Genomic DNA, 7,689 nt, shown 5'->3' on the forward strand with positions numbered 1-7,689 from the left:
TTCAGCAGAGGTGGAGGGAGGTCGGACTGGGGGCAGAGAGGAGGGGGAGGAGGCAGCTCCAGCCAGTGGCGGCAGGCAGAGGAGAAGCAGGTGAGCACAGGGATAACAGGGAGAGTGGAAGGGGACTATACTGGTGCTCACAGACATATACATTATAAAGTTTTGTGGTTTGCATTCTGTTAAATAATTGTTTATCTTTAATTTATTCATACCCTGTTCTCATTAGGTTCATGTCTTTTACATAAAAAGTCAAATTCTTCAAATATGTAAGTTTTATAAAACACGCGAGAAATGTGACACAACCTAAATATGAATTTCATCACTATATTTCAATCAAGCATTTAAAACCACTGTTATATCAAATGAGTAACTCATTGCTTACAATAAATTGATGTGCTCAAAATCTCTTTTACCTTTTATTCATTAAAGCAATCTGTAATGCTTCCTAACTGCCAAGTTACTTACCTAGTGAACCTAATTGTATTTCATGCTATCACAGAGATAAACTACAGGAGAGTTATGAATGTAAGAGATTAACTTACCTGTTAAAATAAGTCTCAGAAAAACTTTTAAATAACACACAACACGAGAACCACCCTCACTTTCTTGAAGGCACTTGAAGCAATAAGTAGCCTACGGCTGAGGACACACTGTAAGTGTGGCTATCTGCCACAAGGACTTTTTCCTTCAGGCTGCCGTGAGATTCTAGCCTTAAGTAAAGGAGAGAGGTCTCTCTGAGCTGCTCTTCCAAATTTCACATAAGCCATTCATCAAGATTCAAAGCCAGCCTTGCATGAGCAGACTACCTAGCCAGGTGTTCATAATCACAACATCCAAACATGTATAAGACTTTTAGCTGAGAAAGCCATGTTAATCCTAAATCTCTGCTATGACTGGGAGTGTGGGTGACCTATAGAAAACACCAGCATTTTCTTTGGAAAATCCGCAACAAAATGTGGAGAGATCTATCACCTCAGTAATGCCAACTCCTTTAGAATTGAGGCCCGGATTATCCAGCACCAGCTGAAGCAGAGCAGACACTGTGTGCACGTGTCTGATATATTTTTACCAAAACTCCTGCCTGCCCCAACTCACCAAAGGAGAAAGGAAAGAGGGAGGCCAAAAGGAATGGTGGATAGAGCCGTGTTTCTCAACCTTTTTTTTTAAATAAGTTTCAGAGAGGTAGCCAAATTAGTCTGTAATGGGAAAAACTTAAAAAAGAACAAAACAGTCTAGTAGCACTTTAAAGACTAATAAAATATAGAAGTCCTTTTATACAGAAACTTTGTAAACTTTCATATAGAACGCAGAAACTTCGTATGAAGTCTTTTTACATAGAAACCTTATATCTTATAGACTTTGTACCCCCTTTTGCTCAATGGATTGTCCTGTTGAGTGAACGAGGTGTGAATAGATAAGACATGAAAGACCAGCACCTCCCTGAACTTGCAATGGTTGGAGAAAGGTGGAATGAGAAGACCAAGGCTGGCCTTACCATAAGGCAAACTGAGGTGGCTGCTCAGGTGCCAGACTGTGGAGGGTGCCACTAGGACCCAGACTGTAGAAAATGGTGTCTGCTGCTGGTGCATATGTAGGTAGCAGAGCAGTCCCATGAGAGAAGCAGAACGGGAAGAATTGAGACCTTTCAAAGTTTTGGCCCAAGCATTTTGCCTTTTCCCCCTGAAAAGATCCTGTGCAGTATTTGAAGAACAGCCAGCCAAAGACTCAAAAACAAGCATGAAAACATTTAAATAAATCTGAAGCAGGAAGTTTGTTAAACAATCGGTGGGGCACTGGAAACTGAGTTGTTAAAAGAACACTCAAGGAAGATAAAACTGTTAAGAGAAACTAAATTAATTCTCTGAAGCAGTCTTCACTGCAGAGGATGTAAGAGTCCCACACCTGAGCCATTATTTTTAGGTGACAAATCTGGTAGGTAGCAGAGCAGTCCCATGAGAGAAGCAGAACGGGAAGAATTGAGACCTTTCAAAGTTTTGGCCCAAGCGAGGGATATGGGGGCGTCATTTGAGCTCCCCGCCTCAGGTGCAAAGCTGTTGTGGGCCGGCCCTGGAGAAGAAAAATGGGACCTGTGAAGTGGGGTCTTTGAAAGAAGACTGGACTTATGGATGCCTTGGGAGTCAGCAGCAAGTGCCTGCTTTTGGAAGCTCCCTCTTTGAAAGTGAATGGGGCAGACTAATGGGATAGATCTGCATGAGAATGAAGACACTATAAATCTGAGAATAGTGATAGAGATGTAGCCGTGTTAGTCTAGTGTAGCTGAAACAAAAAACAGAACTATGTAGCACTTTAAAGACTAACAAGATGGTTTATTAGGTGGCCTGGCCCACGAAAGCTCATCACCTAATAAACCATCTTGTTAGCCTTTAAAGTGCTACATAGTCCTGTTTTTTGTTTCAACTATAAATCTAAGGCATCTTGCAGAGAGACTCCTGGCTTTCCTCTTGTCAACATGGGAGCATCGATCTGGCTCCACCCCTCCCACACCTAACTCACCAGGCCAGTTAAGGGGAGCAACTATTGGTAAAAACAAATAAAAACACTAGTTATTGGGCTCACTATGGGTATGTCTACACAGCAGTGCCAGTGAAACTCAAATAAGATACGCAATTTGTGCTATGCAAATTGCATAGCTTATTTCAAGTCTATTTAGCTGATTTCATCATTTTGTGCTGTCTGCACAGCACCAAATTTTTAAATACAGTGCTATTTTGAGCCATCCCTTATACAATGAGATGTACAGGGATTGTGAAATAGCATGTCCGCTATATTTTGAAATAGCTGACGCATTCAAAAGATGCGGGGTAGCTATTTTGGGATACCTCTGGTACCCCAAAATAACTTTGCTGTGTAGACCTTCCCTATGGGAATAGAATCATAGAACCTAAGGGCTGGAAGAGACTTCAAGCGGTCATCAAGTCCAGCTCCCTGCCCAAGACAGGACTGGTCCCAACTAAATGAAAATCTCTGGTCTGTGTTACACAGGAGATCAGACAAGATGATCTAATGATCCTTAATATCTAGGGATCTATTAAAGGAAATCACACAGTACTCAACTATGATATTGTAGTTGTGTGGGGATACAGGTGGGAGTGTAAATGCTGAGCCCCTGGCCCACTCTCTAGAGAACGGTGCACCACAGCAGTGCATTGCGCCATTGGGTTCAGCACCCACAGCTCGTGAACAGCTCCCTCTCTGGGGCCCCTTCTCCACTGCTCTGCAGAACAGCTCCCCTAGTGTCACACTGGAGTACTGCAGCCAGTGCTGATTCAGAGGGGAGAGCCCCTAATGCCTCTTTGGGTTCAGGAATGATCTGGAAGAGAGAGCGCCCTTTCCTGACACCCCCCCCCCCGCCCTCACTCCCTGAAACACTGTGCACCCCTGGTAGCAGGGTGGAACATGGGGATCAGCACTGGCTGTGAGGGGAGCACTCCCCAACTGAGCCCACACCCCACTACTTGCAGTCCCACACTGGGCCACTCTTTCCAGCTCCACGGCCTCCTTTAACTGCCAAGTCAATGCCCCATCTCCTTCATGTTTGCCCCATTTCTAATGAGACCCATTGGGGTTTGCCAATGGGGGACCTCATTATTTGCAGAAAGATAAATCAAATGTCAAGAGGCTGATGTTAGCGCAGCTGTGCGTGGCTCAGAGAAATACACGAGGGGGGAGAGGCGACAGCACAGAGGTTATAAGCAGCTGCAGCAAGAAAGGAGCACCAGAGATCAAAGTGAAATGATACATAGAAAGAACCTGCCAGAGTGCCACACGAGGACTCACGCAGGTTAGTGTCCCACCATGAGAGGCAGGCGCATGGACTCTGCAGTAGGAAACTCTGGGATGACCTCCTATAGGGCATGCTTACCCCAGGCTCCTGCCTGTTGGGGGCTGGCATCCCCTTGCAGCCAGAGCCACCCCCTGACATGTTTGGTTGGGGGGATTTAAGGGAGATGTCAGAGCAAGAAGAGAGCAAGTGGCAGATGCTTGAAGGCCTAGCCACGGCATTCCAGCTGGAATGAACGCCAAGTAACTGCATGCGGGGGGCAGAGGAAGGGCTGGTCTGTCATTCAGGTCAGTCTCTCTCTGCTGCACTTGCTCCCTGCAGGGCCAGGTCCCCAGCTGGTGAAAGTTCCCCCTTCCAAGGGCAAGCGAGCCCTTCATAGCATGAAACAGCCACTTGCTGCTCCAAGCGGGCAGCACAGGAAGGGGCAAATTCCTCGCCAGTGGGCAGTTCCAGGAGTTACTTCCCAGGGTGGGAGTTTCTTTCTATCCCCATTCACTTAACAGTTGAGTTTGGCTCCAAAGCGGGAAGTTTTATCCCCTTCCAGTCTATAGAGCACCACGGTTGAAATCCACCCCCGTGCTGTGGGGCCAGCATGCGACAAGTCACTGAAGATCTCCAGTGGGGGCTTTAGAAGGACTTGCTCTTGCCATGGTTGGGGGGTCTTGGAGTCAGGACTCCAAGGCTCTAGAGTTGCACCCCAGCTCTGGGAAGGGAATGGGGACTGGTGGGTAAGATTGGGGGTGGAGTTTCTGGATCCTTTTCTCAGCTCTGGGAAGAGAGTGAGATGTAGGTGGACGGGAGGAGGGAGTCAGGATTCCTGGGCTGTCTTTCCAGCTGTGGGAGGGTAAGTAAGGTCAGGTGTGTCATGGCTCCTTCCCCACTCTGGCATGATAAATGCAGAAGTGGGGGCCAGCAAGTATACCCCAAGGCCTTATCTACCAGGGTTTGGTATAAAAATTCCCCCAAGATCTTAAAAACCTAGATCTTGGGAATAAAACTTCCGCTGCCACCACCCAAATGTTGATAAAGAAATCAGGGGAAAGATCATTTGGGAAATCTTACCCCTAAAATAAAAATCAAGGCACACAATTAACCACTGCCAGGTTAATAAAAAGAAAAGAAAGAACTTTTATTATTACAACAATATTCCTGTTGCAACCATAATGACTAGATAGGAAGGTAACAAAATATACTCATGGAGAAACTCCATGGGCCTAGAACTTAGTTACAAAGAAAAGCCAAAACATCTTTTACACAGTGCCAGATCTCAGATCCCATACCCAATCCTTAAAACAATAAAATCTAACGAAACTGCCTAAACTTTACCCTACTTACAGAAAATGAAGAATGGTGTCTTGGAGAGAGAGAGACATGCTTGTCCCTCTCTGTAGCTGCAGAGAACTCTCAGAGAGACAAAAGGAAGAGAAGAAAAAAACCCAAATTCCTTTGTCCCAGTTTGAAAAGTCCCACCTACATTCCTATTGGTCACTCCACCTGGCTAGGTGTAGTTAACCCCTTAATCCCCAGGCTGCTGGCTAACCCTCATAATCATGACAAGCTGTGTTAGAGAGCAGGGGGTGGGGGCTGGTTTCCAGGACTCCCGAATTCAGGTCCCGGCTGTTGGAGTGGGGCAGGGTCCCGTGGGTAGAGCAGGGGGCAGGAGATGCTGAGAGTCAGGAATTCTAGACTTGATTCTTCTGCTGCACGTGAGTGAGTTTTTCCTGAACACTCCGGCCGAGATCACCCAGGGCTGGTCTGCTCATTAATCCCTAACACTTTGGGTTTCCTGCAGGGATGCAAGCGGAGTCAACGGAGTGTGGGAACGGCTCCCAGCTGACCCATTTCGTGCTGGAGGGGCTCCCGTACCCCCCCAAACTGCAGGTACCCTTGTTCCTCTTCTTCCTCCTCATCTACCTGCTGACACTGGGCGGGAACCTGCTCATCCTGCTGGCGGTGGCCCGGGAGCGCCGGCTTCACAAGCCCATGTACTGGTTCCTCTGCCACTTGTCCTTCCTGGACATGACGGTCTCCTCCGTGGTGGTGCCCAAGGTGGTGGCCGGCTTCCTGCCAGGCGGTGGGGCCATCTCCTTTCAGGGCTGCGCAGCCCAGCTCTTCTTCTTCCACTTCCTGGGCTGCACCGAGTGCTTCCTCTACACGGTCATGGCCTATGACCGGTTCCTGGCCATCTGCAAGCCGCTGCGCTACCACGTCCTGATGAACCACAGCACCTGCCAGCTCCTGGCCGCGGGGACATGGTTAGGGGGCTCCCTGCATTCCACCATACAGACCGCGCTCACCTTCCGGCTGCCCTACGGCCGGGGCACCCGGGTAGGCTACATCTTCTGTGACATCCCGGCTGTGCTGAAGCTGGCCTGCGGGGACACGGCACTCAATGAGCTGGTGACATTTGTGGACATTGGCTTCCTGGCCATCACCTGCTTCCTGCTGATCCTGATGTCCTATGTCTACATTGTCTCGGCCATCCTGAGGATCCGCTCCACCGAGGGCAGGCGCCAGGCCTTCTCCACCTGTGTGGCTCACATCACCGTGGTGGTCACCTACTACGTGCCCCTAGTGTTCATCTACCTGCGGCCGGGTTCCCAGCACCCCCTGGATGGCGTGGTGGCTGTTTTCTACACCACAGTGACCCCGCTCCTCAACCCCCTCATCTACACACTGCGCAACAAGGAGATGAAAGCTGCCCTGATGCAACTGGGCAGGAGGGTAGGAAGCTGCTAGGCCCTCAGCCACGATGACTCTGCCTGCAGCAGGCGCCAGCTGGGAACCGGGCAGGGAAAGGAGGACTTGGTGACAGAAGTGAGGACTCCCTTGCTCTGCCTCTGTGCAGTGGGGGAGCTGGGATCGGTGGATTGGAGCAGGAACACCTGCATTCAGCCCCTGGGCCTGGCAAAGGGGCAGGGTTCCTAGGCTGAGAACAGCAGGCCTGGGAATCACAACTCTTGGGGGCTGGTGATTAACGCCTGGACTCCGGGATTCCCCATGAACATTTGTTCCAATTGCTGAGGTGCTGGGGGTACGGAGTCCTGGGTTGTGGTCAGTGCTGGGAGCAGGCAGTGGGGGACTCCTGGACTCTGTCCCCAGAGATGGGAGAGCAGGGGGGGCTCTCAGGATAGGAATGTGGTGGAAGGGGACTGGAGACACCTCATGGGAGGAGAGGGGAGCGGAAGCCCCCAAATAAGGCGTAGACTCAGCCGCTTGCAAACAACGTCCTTGTACAAAACTTAAATCAGGCAGGAAAGCCAGTAATGTTCTGACCTTGGCAGTTGGGATGAGGCGTGAACACAGACTGGTTCTGGCTTTCTGTCTCTGTGTCTAGTGCGTACTGGGATCGTGATGGGCTCTACCAATCCCAGTGCACCTCACTGCCAAAGGAGAGGGGTATTCCCAAGCCTGTTGTACACACAAAACTACCAATCCCTTGTCCAGCCAGGAAAAGACAATGGTGGCCCATCAGAGTTAAGGGGGAAACAAGAAATGGCTTGAAACTCAATACCTCTCTCTCTCTTTCTCTCTCTCACACACACACAATCCCCCTAAATCTCCCCCCGCACCTTCTTGCACACACACACACTCCTCTATACAAACTGTGAGTAAGACGCTGTCTACAGAATGACATAAAACAAAGGCTTCTGGTATGTTTGTGAAATGCCATTGAGTTTAGGGCCAGACAGGATCATCACCACCGTCGGTCTGCTTGTGGTCTGTATCTCAGGGGCCACCTGCCACCCGTCAGCATCCTTCCCCTAAATCCAGCCCAGGGAATGGGATCAAGAAGTCCCAGCCCTCAGCAAACAAAACTGTTCTGGGCAGAGAACAGGAGGAACAGAGATGCACCATTGTGTTAGGGAAATGATTTAAGTGAGGCC

At 49.3% G+C, this 7,689-nt stretch overlaps 1 pseudogene; it reads left to right on the plus strand.

Moving 5' to 3' along the window:
• The first annotated feature begins 5,596 nt into the window (after positions 1-5,596).
• Positions 5,597-6,558, plus strand: LOC102464008 (olfactory receptor 10G6-like; annotated as a pseudogene).
• The last annotated feature ends 1,131 nt before the right edge of the window (positions 6,559-7,689 follow it).

The sequence above is a fragment of the Pelodiscus sinensis genome, chromosome 30, assembly GCF_052426305.1.
Source record: "Pelodiscus sinensis isolate ZL-2025 chromosome 30, ASM5242630v1, whole genome shotgun sequence".
Classification (NCBI taxonomy): Eukaryota; Metazoa; Chordata; order Testudines; family Trionychidae; genus Pelodiscus; species Pelodiscus sinensis.